Consider the following 16,396-nt stretch of genomic DNA (forward strand, 5'->3'; position numbering starts at 1 on the left):
GTAACACATTCTTTGTACACCAGACACAAAAAGCTTAAGCTCCACAGATATTTCAGAATCTAGTACAGAGACTGCTACATAGTAGACATCCAATAATTATTTATGGAATTGGATAATAATAATAGCTGATATTCATTGAACTTTATGTGTCAGGCATTGTTGTTAGAGCCTTGCCTGTATTATCTCATGTAATATTCACAACAACCCTAAGGTAAGCCCCATTTTATGAAGAAACTGAGGCAGAGAGGATTACATAACTTGCCCAAGGTCACACACGTAGAATGGAAAGAAGCCAAAATTTGAATCCAATCCTTTGTCAAGGAGTGTTTCCATTAGCCTGGATTGCCGTAAAAATCTTACTGCAAATGATATGCATATCAAATGCAGGGTCCATGTTTTATTTAGGTGTTTTTTTGTTGCTAAGCTATATTTGCTTCGCTTCAGTTAGATGAAATGTTCCTAAAAGGAGGGGTCTGTCCTCTGCTTTGGCCTCCACTTACTACAACATCAGAGCCACACAGGCACAAAAACACCCTTCTTTCAGAAGCAATGGACATCCAAAGTGATTTTTTTTAAAGCAGATATTTCGATCTTGTTTTTGCACCTTTAAATACCATTGAACTTCACTCACAGTATTTCCAATTTTTTTATCTCTTAAAGTGAATGATAGGTACATGTATCATTTTTCATATCCTTTCGTATTTTAAACACTGCATAATACAATTTTAATCTGATATACATTTAATTGAAAAATAGATTGCTAAAGCATACAAAGCTTCTTATGTTAAATTTTATTAAAATTTTGTTTGAAAATGAATTGGAAAAAAATCCTAACATGGGACTTAAGAAATGGAAACTACTCAGAGATCTTCTAATCCAGTTCCTTCATAAATCCAAAGGAATAGAAACCCAGAGAGGTTAATTTGCCTAGTCATCACTATAGGCTGAAGAAGAAGTGAAGTCAAGTCACTTAGTCATGTCTAACTCCTTGCTACCCTATAGACTGTAACCCGCCGGGCTCCTTTGTCTATGGGATTCTCCAGGCAAGAATACTGGAGTGGGTTGCCATTTCCTTCTCCAGAGGATCTTCCCAACCCACAGGTCGAACCTGGGTCTCCCACATTGCAGGCAGATTGTTTACCCTCTGAACCACCAGGGAAGCCTAGATCTCCTACTCAGTAATCTTTTCATCACACAAATATGGATTTAAAATAAATTGATGGCAAACTTTATTCTTAGCACATTTAAAACTGAGAAAATTAGGTTTTGATCATAAAATACCTGCTTTGCTGTGCTAAGTACATCCTATGCTTTGTCTCACTTGATATATGAGGTAGGTACTGTCAGTACCCATTTTAGAGGTGAGGAAACTGGGGCTGAGTGAGAGAAGTAGCTGGTGGAGGTCAGAAAGCAGTAAGTCCTAAAAATCCTTTCATGGCTATAACCAAGAAAGAATGAAGAGTATGTCAGCTTGCTCAGTACTGCTCAGATACACAAACAGAACTCATAAAATCTTCTTATAAATAATAATATTAAATGTTAATATGTAATGGTTTCTTTCCATTAGCTAACACACTTACTCCTTGGAAGGAAAGTTACGACCAACCTAGATAGCATATTAAAAAGCAGAGACATTACTTTGCCAACAAAGGTTCGTCTAGTCAAGGCTATGGGTTTTCCAGTGGTCATGTATGGATGTGAGAGTTGGACTGTGAAGAAAGCTGAGTGCTGAAGAATTGATGCTTTTGAACTGTGGTGTTGGAGAAGACTCTTGAGAGTCCCTTGGACTGCAAGGAGATCCAACCAGTCCATTCTGAAGGAGATCAGCCCTGGGATTTCTTTGGAAGGAATGATGCTAAAGCTGAAACTCCAGTACTTTGGCCACCTCATGCGAAGAGTTGACTCATTGGAAAAGACCCTGATGCTGGGAGGGATTGGGGGCAGGAGGAGAAGGGGATGACAGAAGTTGAGATGGCTGGATGGCATCACTGACTCGATGGACATGAGTCTGAGTGAACTCCGGGAGTTGGTGATGGACAGGGAGGCCTGGTGTGCTGCGGTTCATGGGGTCGCAAAGAGTCAGACACGACTGAGCAACTGAACTGAACTGAACTCAACTCAACTCCAAAAAGCTCTGATTATTTTTTAATGGCACCATTTTTACTTGACAGTGTCTCCATAGGCACAAAGATTTAGAAATCATTAGCCCGTTTTAAAAGGTGTCAGTAAAAATATTAAGTGATTTCTCTGCCATCCCCCAACAATATCCTCTATCACTAATAGTCTCTAACCCAAATTTGGTTTATTATGATCTTTTATTTTGTAAGCAACAATTTTCTTTGGGCTGTGCTGAGTCTTCATTGCACCTGTGGGCATAGTAGCTGCAGTGCATGGGAGCTTGCTTACCCCGCAGCATGTGGGATCTTAGTTCCCCATCCTGGGATCGAACATGCATCCCCTGCCTTAGAAGGCAAATTCTTAACCACTGGACCACTGGGAAGTCATAAGCAACAATTTAGGACATTTGTCCCGTAAAAAAAGGTTATTCTAAAAGGTATTGCATATTTTGATGCTGGCCTACATGTGTTTCCCCTTGTGATTGAAATTGACTCCCCACACTGGTAAGTAATGAGGGGTTCCCCATTACAAGAGCAAGCTACATTTCTTATTGAGTCATTTATTTCTGTTTTAAAGGTAAGTTTGCGGGGTTTCCCTGGTGGCTCAGTGGTAAAGAATCCGCCTGCCAATGCAGGAGGCACGGGTTCAATCCCTGGTCCAGGAAGATCCCACGTGCCACAGTGCAACTAAGCCCTTGTGCCGCTCCATACTACTAAGCCTGTGTTTTAGCACCTGGAAGCCACAAGTACTGAAGCCTGCGAGCCCTAGACCCTGTGCTCCTCAGGAAGAGGAGCCATCGCAACGAGAAGCTCCTGCACTAGAGAGCCTCCACTCACCACAACTAGAGAAAAGCCCATGCAGTAATGAAGACCCAACACAACTAATAAATATTTTTTCAGAGTAAGTCTTTTTCTACAAAATCATGCAAGTTATATTTTTATAAATTGAATACTTTTTCTAATCAGCTTCCAGATGGAATGCTTTCTGGGTTCCCAGCTTTCCTCAGCAGCTCACGAGTGCAGGCAAAATTAGAGAAAGGGGGAATGCAGGCTGAGTGGGAGGCAGTGGCTGGTGACCTTCCCTCCACAGCGCTTTTCCCACCTGCCCCTGGGTCAGAAAGGCAGGAAGCAAATAGCATGGAAAGGTACAGCTACTTTCAGAGGGCCCGCAGGCTGCTTCACAACCTCCTTTCTCTTGGAACACTTGTGGGGAATTAAAAGATCTGGAGAAGGGAGCAAGGTCTGAAGAATTTTGAGTTGAAGAAAGATGGTTGGGTTCCCCTTTCTCTTGTACATTCTTCTAAGAATATTTCTTGGATGGTGTAGCCATTCCCAGCTTCCAATTCAAAATATTGTTTTTCAAGTTAATAGCTGTGTTTCTTGGCCCTGCCTAATATTTCAGGTGAGAAATAGTTATCGATGCAACAGTTTTTGGTCAAAAATCCTTTTGATTAAAAGGCAATCATATTTAACAAATATTTCTGCTATAATACTTTCCCAGGGGTAGCAGGATTTATAAGAGAGTCATATACACCCTTAATGTGACATACACTTTTAAGTGCAAAAAGTAATTGAAGTATGATCAAAGTATAAAGTGAGAGACATCATTTCTAAGTGTCATGGAGGGAAAGGAGGAATAAAGCCCATTGGAACCAGCATGGTCAGGAAAAACTTCAAGAAGGAGGTGAGACTGATTATTAGAGAAATGCAAATCAAAACTACAATGAGGTATCACCTCACACCTGTCAGAATGGCCATGATCAAAAAGCCTACCAGGAATGCCCTAGCGGTCTGGTGGTTAGGACTCCGTGCTTTCACTGCCAAGGGTGCCAGCTCAACTTATTATCAAATAAAGAATAAAAAGTCTATGAATAACAAATGCTGGAGAGGGTGTGGAGAAAATGGTACCCTCCTACACTGTTGGTGGGAATGTACGTTGGTGAGGCCACTATGGAGAACAGTGTGGGGGTTCCTTAAAAACTAAAAATAGAATTACCATATGACCCAGCAATCCCATTCCTGGGCATATATCCAGATAAAACCATAATTCAAAAAGATCCATACACCCCAATATTCATAGCAGTGCTATTCACAATAGCCAAAACATGGAGACAATCTAAATGTCAATCAGCATGGATCCACAGAATGGATAAAAATGACATGGTACATGTATATAATGGAGTTCTGCTGCTGCTAAGTCGCTCCAGTCATGTCCGACTCTGTGGGACCCCATAGACGGCAGCCCACCAGGCTCCCCCGTCCCTGGGATTCTCCAGGCAAGAACATTGGAGTGGGTTGCCATTTCCTTCTCCAATGCATGAAAGTGAAAAGTGAAAGTGAAGTTGCTCAGTCGTGTCCGACTCTTCGTGACCCCATGGACTGCAACCCACCAGGTTCCTCCATCCATGGGATTTTCCAGGCAAGAGTACTGGAGTGGGGTGCCATGGCCTTCTCCGAATGGAGTAGTACTCAGCCATAAAAAAAGTACAAAACAATGCCATTTGCAGCAATACGGATGCAACTGGAGATTATCATACTAAGTGAAGTAAGTCACAAAGAGAAAGACAAATACCATATGATATCACTTACATGTGGAATCTAAAATATGGTACTAATGAACCATCTACAAAACAGAAGCAGATTCGCAGGACTTTCCTGGTGGTACAGTGGATTGGAATCTGCCTGCCAATGCAAGGGACATGGGTGTGATTCCTGGTCCAGGAGGATTCCACATGCCATGGAGCAACCAGGGCCTGCATGCGGCAACTACTAAAGCCCGTGTGGCTAAGAGCCTATGTTGCACAATAAGAGAAGCCACTGCAGTGGGAAACCCACACACCACAACAGAGTAGTTCTGGTTCACTGCAACTAGAGAAAACCCACATGGCAAAGAAGAGCCAGTGCAACCAAAAAATTAATTATTTTAAAAAGGAAACAGACACCAAGATCAGACTCGTCATTGCCAAGGGGGAGGGAGGTAGAGGAGGGAGAGAGATGTGCTGGGAATTTCAGATTGGTAGATACAAACTATTACATTTAGGATGGATAAGCAACAAGGTTCTACTGTATAACACAGGGAACTATATTCAGTCTCCTGGGATAAGCTATAAAGGAAAATAGTATTTTAAAAAGAATCTATAAAACGGAGTCACTTTGCTGTATAGCAGAGATTGGCAGGACATTGTAAATCAACTGTGAAGTGAGATGAAAGTGAAAGTCGCTCAGTTGTGTCCAATTCTTTGTGACCCCATGGACTGTATTCTCCAGGCCAGAATACTGGAATGCATAGCCATTCCCTTCTCCAGGGGATCTCCCCAACCCAGGGATTGAACCCAGGTCTCCCAAATTGCAGGCAGATTGTTTACCAACTGAGCCACCAGGGAAGCCCAACTGTACTTCAATTAAAAAGAAAGACCAGTCATCCAGATTGGATGGGAGGGAGAAGAAGAAAGAGGTGAGGCTTCAATCCAGCTTGGAAAAGGGAAAGGATTTTAGTAAACAACGGAGCAGGAGGTGAGCAGAAGACACAGAAACAGGGTCTGTAGAGACCTTAATCTGCAAAGTGTCTGCAAAGCGGACAGTGAGGAGATAAGCTTGCAGGATGGAGAGTTCTTACTGGGGCACAGGGTGATAAGACTACCAGCCAATCTGGAGGCAGCAAAGGAGGGCTTCGATGTGGGGCCGAGATGGCAGCCTTCCGTGGGAAATGTTTGAACTGGGATATGACCCAGGGTGCTAATTCAGAGAGATTACCCTCCTACCCACCCCCACCAAAAAAGTAAAAGAAAACAACATATGTTTCCTGACCCTTTTGTTTAAGCTACAATTGAAAAATGGCACTTAAAGCTAGATGATTGGATTTTCCATATTATAAGAGCACGCGAGGAGTGGGCCAGCCAGGCCTTGTGCAGTTCTCCTCTGTGCACAGATAAATAATGGTGAAAACAGACAAAGCTGCAACCAATTATGCCTTAGGATAGTGGGTCCCAAAGTGCCTCCACACTGCTCGCTTCCAGATGCTGGTTTCCAGTTCTTGCTTCTAGTCCACTTTAGCTTTGGGCCTTCTCCTGGACTGGCAGTTTGAGTCTTATTTACATGGGCCATTAGTTTTGTTTTGTTTATTTGTTTGTTTGTTCATTGGTTTGTTTTAGAGCTCCATAATGGCAAAGAGAATTTCTTTAGTTTAACTGCTCCACTGAAAACTGATTTCTAGAGCCTTCACTTTTACCCCTCCAAACTTAAGTCTCTGTCCCTAAATCTGGGATGACTTTTCATTAGTTATCTATTTAAAACACCAAGTAAGCCCAACTGTTAAAGTTGGAGCTTGTCTACTCAACTATTAATAAATCTACCCTCTCACTGTAAATGATCCTGGTTCCTCCTTATAAAAGCCACATTCTTCAGAAAGGATGACACAGGGTTGTGAAAAGACCACGCAAACACTTGGAAATGCAATATAAGTAAATATTTTATTTTCAGATCTCTCTCTGGAGGTGTAAATCTTTTAAGCAGCTTTGTAGCTACTTAAAAAATAAAGCTTCCTCCAGAGCCCCCACTAGTGTGCTTTAAAAAAATAAGGAAGAAAGAAGGAAAAATATGGATGTGCAGTGCACCCAGGTCCATTTGGGCATTTAATTTTCCTTCCCAGGTCCTGTATCACCCACTTGGGGCTTCATGTGTGTGAGTTCAGTTTCAGTTCCCCCGGACTCTGATTAACATAACAGGTTCTCTCCACACGCTAATGCTGCCTTTTGAAATGCACACAAAGGGAGTTGCACTACGTTTTTTAAAACGCACAAGCATTTCAGGATAACTAACAAGTTAAATGTGCAGGCTGTATCCAGATCCAGCTTTAGCAGTTTTCCATCATTAGCAACTGCCTCATTCCCTTAAAAGGTCTTGTAATCTCTTTTATAAATCCCTTGACATCACCAGCTGGCCCCTCTCCACCCCACTCAGAGCATTTTTCCTGAAACAGTGCTGGAGGGGCCTCAGAATTTTCCACCTCTCTGAGCAGCCAGGGCAATACCATTCACTGGCCAAAGGCAGCCTCTGTAATCTGAGCTCCATATAGATGATAACACTTTAATTGCAGCCAAGCTTAATTCAGAACAAATGTTCCTCAAGTCCGTACCTTTTTGGAGAAGCAACCCAGGCGAACAGCTAGAGGAGCGACAGAGTTGAGGTGAGGGCGGGAGGGGTGGGATTTGTTAACGCACACCTGACTGGACGAACGTGCTGAGCACATTACTAATACGCTACTGTGGCCCCATCATCCACCTCCGTGTGGCCCATATCCACTCCCGGGACAGGGGCATCATTCCCCGTCTCTGCCTATTGCCCATGACCACATGTTCCAAGAAAGGTCCTTGCTAAGCCTAATGGTGGAATAGGGTATTCTAATCACTCAAATTTTCTGGTTAGTGGGAAGTTACCGTGGATATAAGGTTGACGAATGAGAATAAGGGACTTCCTTGCCAGCTAAGTGGCTCAAACTCTTCGCTCCCAATGCAGGGGGCCTGGGTTTGATCCCTAATCAGGGAACTAGAGCCTGCATGCCACAACTAAGACCCAGCACAGCCAAATAAATAAATAAAAGTGTTCTGTGCTTCCCAGGTGGCTCTGTGGTGAAGAATCCACCAGCCAAGGCCGGAGAAGCAGGAAACAGGGGTTTGACCCCTGGGTCAGGAAGATCCCCTGGAGGAGGAAATGGCAACCCACACCAGTATTCTTGCCTGGAGAAATATTGATTGTCCAGATAAGAATACTAGAGTGGATTGCCATTTCCTCCTCCAGGGGATCTTCCTGACCCAGGGGTCAAACCCATATGTCCTGAGTTACAGGCAGATTCTTTACCTTCTGAACCACTGAAGAAGCAATGGAATATTATTCAGCCTTAAAAAGAATGAAATTGTGGCATGTTCAACATGGGTGAACCTGACTACATGATGCTAAGTACACCAATCACAAAAGGACAAATAGTGTGGTGTTCCATTGTATGGGGATCCTAGAATAGCCAAATCCATGGGGACAGAAAGTATAATGGAGATTACCAGGGACAGAAGGGTGGGGAGAATAGGGAGTTATAGTTTACTGGGGATTGAGTTTCTGTTTGGAATGATGAAAAAATTCTGGAGATGGATAGTGGTGATGGTTGTACCACAATATGAGTGTGATTAGTACCGCAGAATTGTGTATTTTTAAATAGTGTAAGTAGCCTTTTAAAAGCTTGTTTCTGGAGCCATTGTATCTTTAAGCAAGGTGTTTTGGTTTCTTGTGGAGCTGCAGAGTCACTGTTAGGAATATCAGTGATCATTCTGCTGATAAGCAGGAAATATCTGATAACCAAATGTTGATTGGTTTGATCTTAAATCATCACACACGCACTGTACTTTGTGACACTTCACGTTCTTCTGGAGACAGTTGGGATATTATACACACAAAGACAATGACACATTTTGAAATATTAGAATATTTGTAACACCTTGAGACCATCTCACATGCTACCTCAAGACAAGTTTTATGGTTATTTCCATTGAAGTTTTGACAGATTTTAGAACTCAAAGGGTTGTGTGGAATTGGTTTCCATCTAAATATCAAGGGTAGGGTAAAAAGTCTCTTATAAATTCCAGTCATGGGAGAGGGATGTCATTACACTCAGTATGCATTTGCTGGATGCCTACTATGTGTCACTGTCATGAAATATTTATTGCACAGATGTTTATTGGTTGCTAATTATGTGCCTATGAAGAGGTCTGAACAGTAAAAGGAAGAGATAAAATGATTCCTCTTCTCAAGGAACTCACTTTGATCTATCAGAGTTAATACTGGGATTCAGATAATACAGAGATAAAGCAGCAAAAATGCCTCAAAGGGTACAAAAATGATGCCATAAGGGTTCAGAGTGAGAGAAATTACTCTGTATGGCAGTGGGAGTGGGTGGCAGTGGGTGGTGATGTAGGAAAACCTTTGTGGAGGAGGTGGTATTTGAGCTTGGCATTAAAGGATTATATTGCATTGGCCAAAATGTTCTTTTGGGGTTTTTTTTCATAAGATGTTACAGAAAAACCTGAACAACCTTTTTGGCCAACCCAATATTACTTCCATGGGCAAGATTAGAAAGAGGCATTCCAGGAAGAGGAAAGAGCAAATCAGACTCTTGCTAACTGTCACTTAATATACTGAAGGCTGCAGTGCCCCACCTCCCAGGCCTCCTCTGCAGGGGCATTATAAGATTACCTGAGACTTCTTTGTTGTAAGTCAGTGAGTCCTGCTCAGTTGTCCACTGAGCTCTGCAGGCCCTTCCCAAATTAACTCAAGGGGCCTGACTACAGAAATTTAGAATGAGATGAGCAGCACTTGCCAAGACCTGTCTGAACTCAGACCTCTAGCCTGTAGCTTTGTGTCCTTGGACTAGAAAATGACAAGGGTCCCAAAACAGGGCTTTGCTTCCTGTTTTAGCCAGTAAGAGCAAACGGAGATAGAGAAAGTAGTTGCTTGTTTTGAACACAATTCTTTATAGAAAAGAAAGCAATTGATGCTCTGGGCAGAGAATGAAGCCTGAACTTACCTACCAGCCTGGCTTACATACTTGTGCACACACATGGATACACATACATCCGTAATTTCAGGGGCCAGAAGGAATCGCAACACCTCTGTTCTGCACTCACCCACAGCCTGCACAAGACCAAAGGATAAAATCCCTTATTTTGCAACACAAATCCCCCAGCAGTGATTACACATTGACCTCTGAGAGTCATACTCTGATAGAGCATGTTTTCTTGACATTTGCTTCTGTGGGGGGAAGGTAAGCCTGCCCCTACCACACCCCCGCACCTGAGGAGAGGATGTGAAATCACACGTAATGATCTCCTGCCACATGCCTGGCACTTTCACTGACTTTATCTCACTTAATCCTCACAGCAACTCTGGAGGTTGGGGATCACCAACTCTACTTGTAACTAAGACCTCAGACCTCAAACTCATGCCTATCTATTCCAGATTCCAGGCAACATCCAAGTTTAGGGAAAACGTAGGAAGAGACAAACTTTTCCAAATGCACTTTTCCAACATTCCCAGAGTTGACCTGATGCCTGTGTGTGTGTTTATGCAAACACACGCACAGGTGTAGCAAAGACACAAGTACAGGCTCAGCCATCACACTGCCTGAACTAAATCCTGGCTGCATCTCTTCGGAGCTCTGTAACCTTGGTAACACAATTAACCTCTCTGTGTCTTTCCATTTGTAAAATGTAAACAACAGTAGCATTTATGATATTTGAGATGGTCTTCAAAATAATATGGGATGGAGAATTATGTATGGATATAAACGAAACAAGACTGGTCATGAGTTGGTAATTAGAGTTGTTGTTTAGTCCCTAAGTTGTATCCGATCCTTGTGTGACCCTATGGACTGTAGCCCACCAGGCTTCTCTGTCTATGGGATTTCCCAGGCAAGAACACTGGAGTCAGTTGCCAATTCAGTCTCCAGGGAATCTTCCTGACTGATCAAACCCATGTCTCCTGCAATGGCAGGTGGATTCTTTACCACTAAGCCACCAGCGAAGCCCATGATAATTATTGTACATGGGAGTTTATCACATTCTTTTGGTCTGCTTTTGCATATGTTTGGCATCTTCCATTAAAAAAGTTTTAAAGAGTATCATTCACAAAAGCCCAAATGTGGAAACAACCCAGATGTCCATTAACAGATGAACAAATCAATAAAACATAATATGTACATACAGTGGAATATTTTTCCGCTTTGAAAAGGAATGAAATTCTGCTCTTTTCCCTGTGGGGTCCTGGTGTGCAGTGTCTGCAAACAGCAGCCTCCTTGGTAGTTAGTGTATGCAGCCTGTGGCCTCTGTGTGTTGCCCTAAGGAAGCCTGGAGTCAGCCCTTCCCAGTGGACATTCATGACTGGCATGCTGTCCCCAGTCTAGGCTCCAGATAGGTGTGTGCTGTGCCTTTGGAAAGCCCCTGGGCACAGTAGCCAGGGTTCGCATTGAGCAAGTCATAATGTCCATCCGTACCAAGCTACAAAACAAGCAGCATGTGACTGAGGCCCTAACAGGGCCAAGTTCAAGTTCCCGGGCCACCAGAAGATCCATGTCTCTAAGAAGTGAGGATTTACTAAGTTTAATGCTGGTGAATTTGAAAACATAGTGGCAGGAAAGTGGCTCATCCTGGACGGCTGTGGAGTCAAATATGCCCTAATTGTGGCCCCCTGGTCGAATGGCAGGCCCCACATTTATGAGAGCCTTGTCTTGTCCCCTCCTTACTCGCACCCACCAATAAATCCTACTTTCTTGTCAAAAAAAAAAAAAGAATGAAATTCTGACACATACTATAGTATGGGTGAACTTTAAAGAATTATGCTAAGTGAAATAAGCCAGTCACAAAAGGACAGATATTGTACTATTCCACTTACATGAGATACATAGACAATTTCCTAGAGAGAGAAAGTAGAATAGAGATTGCCAGGCTCCTCTGTCTGTGGGGATTCTCCAGGCAAGAATACTGGAGTGGGTTTCCATGCCTTCCTCTAGGGGATCTTCCCAACCCAGGTATCAAACCCAGGTCTCCCATATTGCAGGCAGATGCTTTACCATCTGAGCCACCAGCGAGGCCTGGAAAGAGAGAGGTGATGAGGAGTTATTGGGAATAGAGTTTCTGTTTGAGATAATGAAAAATTTCTGGAGATGGGCAGTGATGATGGTTACACAACATTTAGAACATACTTAATACCACTGAATTGTACAATTCCACTGAATTACACACTTTAAAAATGGTTAAAATAATGAGTATTATGTATGAATGTGTGCATGCTCAGTAGCTCAGCTGTGTCAGGCTCTTTGCAACCCCATGCACTGTAGCCCGTCAGGCTCCTCAGTCCATATGATTTTCCAGGCAAGAATATTGAAGCCTGGAGTAGGAAAGTTGCCATTTTCTACTCCAAGTTTTATATATATTTCCCCACGATTAAACAAACAAGGAATGAGATCATTCATTAAAAGTACTTAGAATTTTGGACACATTGTAAACTCTCAGTATTTGTCGTTTGGACTTCCCTGGTGGTCCAGTGGCTAAGACTCGGAGCTCCCAATGCAGGGGGCCCAGTCCCTGGTCAGGGAACTAGATCTCACATGCTGCAGCTGAGTTCACATGCCACAACTAAGGATCCAACATGCCACAACGAAGACCCAATGCACTCAAATAGATATATTTTTTAATTTGTTTAAAAAAAAAACGTGTTATTGTGATCGGATGCACACCACAGTGGCGCTGGTGGTACATGGAGACAAGAGGGTCCATGCGGCCTTTCAGAGACATGTATTGGGACTATGCTGCATTGTCTGTCCCCAAGGAGTTCTCTTCTCAGGCCCTGTGTTCAAACCTGTGCATGTCTAAATTGCCTGGATGTACAACCATGTGATATGGGATTTCTTGACACACCCAGAAATGAATGCATGACCCAGTGAGTTACGAAACAATGTTTTGTAGTCAGTACTGCTAGCTGTCAAATCAGTCGTGGGTTACCATGGCCAAATAGGAGCAGATCTCCTATGCAGAGAACTAGAAGACAATTTGCAGGTACCCCCCAGATTTCCTTCCAACCTACAACAAAAAATGATTTCAGGTGGCAATGCAAGGATTCAGGCCACATACAGAATGCTCTTGAGCCCATTCAAAAACTTAATTAGCCACCACCTGCAGTCACCCAATAGAACTGGTTCTGGCAAACCTGTAGGATCTTCAAAAACCCACCAAGCAGGAATAGAAATAATCCTGGAGCTCTGGCTGCGCATGCGCACATACACACACACACACCCTCTGTCATTCATGATAAAGTTTATTTTCATACCGTGCATTACAGTTTTCCTAAGCTCTTTTGCTGGTATTCTCTCATCTAATGCTCATGACAACGTTCTGAGAGAAGTGAGTATGGTTCCCATTGTGCAAATAAGAAAACTAACAATCACTCAGGGACGATATCGGATTTTTCCAACAGCAGGTAGGCAGAGTTTTCAGTTCAGTCGCCCAGTTGTGTCTGACTCTTTGCAACACCATGGACTGCAGCACGCCAGGCCTCCCTGTCCATCACCAACTCCTGGACTGTACTCAAACTCATGACCTTCGAGTCAGCGATGCCATCCAACCATCTCATCCTCTGTCATCCCCTTCTGCGCCTGCCTTCAATCTTTCCCAGCATCAGGGTCTTTTCAAATGAATCAGTTCTTTGCCTCATGTGGCCAAAGTATTGGAGCCTCAGCTTCAACATCAGTCCTTCCAATGAATATTCAGGACTGATTTCCTTTAGGATGGACTGGTTGACTCTCCTTGCTGTCAAGAGACTCTCAAGAGTCTTCTCCAACACCACAGTTCAACAGCATCAATTCTTTGGCACTTAGCTTTCTGTATAGTCCAACTCTCACATCCATACATGACTACTGGAAAAACCATAGCTTGACCAGACCGATCTTTGTTGGCAAAGTAACGTCTCTGTTTTTTAATATCCTGTCTAGGTTGGTCATAACTTTTCTTCCAAGAAGTAAGCATATTTTAATTTCATGGCTGCAGTCACCATCTGCAGTGATTTTGGAGCCCCTCAAATAAAGTCTCTCACTTTTCCCCATCTATTTGCCATGAAGTGATGGGACCAAATGCCATGATCTTAGTTTTCTGGATGTTGAGCTTTAAGCCAACTTTTTCACTCTCCTCTTTCACTTTCATCAAGAAGCTCTTTAGTTCTTCTTTGCTTTCTGCCATAAGGGTGGTGTCATCATATCTGAGGTTATTGATATTTCTCCCAGCAATCTTGATTCCAGCTTGTGCTTCTTCCAGCCCACCATTTCTCATGATGTATTCTGCATATAAGTTAAATAAGCAGGGTAACAATATACAGCCTTGACGTACTCCTTTCCCAATTTGGAACCAGTCTGTTGTTCCATGCCCAGTTCTAACTGTCGCTTCCTAATCTGCATACAGGTGTCTCAAGAGGGAGGTCAGGTGGTCTGGTATTCCCATCTCTTGAAGAATTTTCCACAGTTTGTGGTGATCACACAGTCAAAAGCTTGGTCATAGTCAATAAAGCAGAAATAGATATTTTTCTGGAATTCTCTTGCTTTTTCAATAATCCAACGGATGTTGGCAATTTGATCTCTGGTTCCTCTGCCTTTTTTAAATCCAGCTTGAATATCTGAAAGTTCATGGTTCATATACTGTTGAAGCCTGGCTTGGAGAATTTTGAATGTTACTTTGCTAACGTGTGAGATGAGTGCAATTGTGCGGTAGTTTGAGCATTCTTTGGCATTGCCTTTCTTTGGAATTGGAATGAAAACTGACCTTTTCCAGTCCTGAGGCCACTGCTGAGTTTTCCAAATGTGCTGGCATATTGAGTGCAGCATTTTCACAGCATCATTTTTAAGATTTGAAATAGCTCAGCTGGAATTCTATCACCTCCACTAGCTTTGTTTGTAGTGATCCTTACTAAGGCCCACTTGACTTCACATTCCAGGATGTCTGGCTCTAGGTGAGTGATCACACCATCATGATCATCTGGGTCCTGAAGATCTTTTTTGTATAGTTCTTCTGTGTATTCTTGCCACCTCTTCTTAATATCTTCTGCTTTTGTTAGGTCCATTTCTGTCCTTTATTAACCCCATCTTTGCATGAACTGTTCACTTGGTATCTCTAATTTTCTTGAAGAGATCTCTGGTCTTTCTGATTCTATTGTTATCCTCCATTTCTTTGCACTGATCACTGAGGAAGGCTTTCTTATATCTCCTTGCTATTCTTTGGAACTCTGCATTCAAATGGGTATATCTTTCCTTTTCTCCTTTACCTTTTGTTTCTCTTCTTTTCACAGCTATTTCTAAGGCCTCCTCAGACAACCATTTTGCCTTTTTGCATTTCTTTTTCTTGGGGATGGTCTTGATCCCTGTCTCCTGTACAATGTCACGAACCTCCATCCATAGTTCATCAGGCCCTCTGTCTATCAGATCTAATCCCTTGAAATCTATTTCTCACTCCTACTGTATAATCGTAAAGGATTTGATTTAGGTCATACCTGAATGGTCTGGTGGTTTTCCCTACTTTCTTCAATTTAAGTCTGAATTTGGCAATAAGGAGTTCATGATCTGAGCCACAGTCACCTCCCGGTCTTGTTTTTGCTGACTGTATAGAGCTTCTCCATCTTTGACTGCAAAGAATATAATCAATCTGATTTCGGTGTTGACCATCTGCTGATGTCCATGTGTAGAGTCTTCTCTTGTGTTGTTGGACGAGGGTGTTTGCTATGACCAGTGTGTTCTCTTGGCAAAACTCTATTAGCCTTTGCTCTGCTTCATTCTGTAGTCCAAGGCCAAAGGTGTTTCTTGACTTCCTACTTTTGCATTCCAGTCCCCTATAATGAAAAGGACATCTTTTTTGGGTGTTAGTTCTAGAAGGTCTTGTAGGTCTTCATAGAACCATTCAACTTCAGCTTCGTCAGCATTACTGGTCAGGGCATAGCCTTGGATTATTGTGATATTGAATGGTTTGCCTTGGAAACGAACAGGGATCATTCTGTTGTTTTTGAGATTGCATCCAAGTACTGCATTTCGGACTCTTTTGTTGACCATGATGGCTACTCCATTTCTTCTAAGGGATTTTTGCCCACAGTGGTAGATATAATGTTCATCTGAGTTAAATTCACCCATTCCAGTTCATTTTAGTTCGCTGATTCCTAAAATGTTGACGTTCACTCTTGCCATCTCCTGTTTGACCACTTCCAATTTGCCTTGATTCATAGACCTAACATTCCAGGTTCCTGTGCAATAATGCTCTTTACAGCATCAGACTTTCCTTCTATCACCAGTCACATCCACAGCTGGGTGTTGTTTTTGCTTTGGCTCTCTTCTTCATTCTTTCTGTAGGCAGAAGTGAAGTGAAGTGAAGTGAAGTGAAGTGGCTGAGTCGTGTCTGACTCTTTGCGACCCCATGGACTGTAGCCTGCCAGGCTACATGGAGAATCCGTCCATGGGATTCTCCAGGCAAGAATACTGAAGTGGGTTGCCATTTCCTTCTCCAGAAGCCAGGTCTAAAAGGCAAGCCCTCTGTTCATACCACATACCTTCTGTGCATTCCTTCTCTCCAGTCCTTGACACCCATACCCCTACTCCTCTGTAAGCCTATCTGCCTGCAGTTCCTTTGATGGGAGGGGTTTCTGGAAAGATGCACTTCTGCAAAGCTGAGGCTGAAGACTTGCTTCTTTGCCTTCATTAGGGCTCCTCAGAA

General features: G+C 42.9%; 1 non-coding gene across 1 annotated transcript; it reads left to right on the forward strand.

The window, feature by feature from the left end:
• The first annotated feature begins 10,881 nt into the window (after positions 1–10,881).
• LOC113890598 lies at positions 10,882–11,017 on the forward strand. The gene has a single exon (XR_003510556.1). It is a non-coding gene; the product is annotated as a small nucleolar RNA SNORA70 (small nucleolar RNA).
• Positions 11,018–16,396: the final 5,379 nt, after the last annotated feature.

This window comes from Bos indicus x Bos taurus, chromosome 3, assembly GCF_003369695.1.
Source record: "Bos indicus x Bos taurus breed Angus x Brahman F1 hybrid chromosome 3, Bos_hybrid_MaternalHap_v2.0, whole genome shotgun sequence".
In the NCBI taxonomy this organism is placed as follows: domain Eukaryota; kingdom Metazoa; phylum Chordata; class Mammalia; order Artiodactyla; family Bovidae; genus Bos; species Bos indicus x Bos taurus.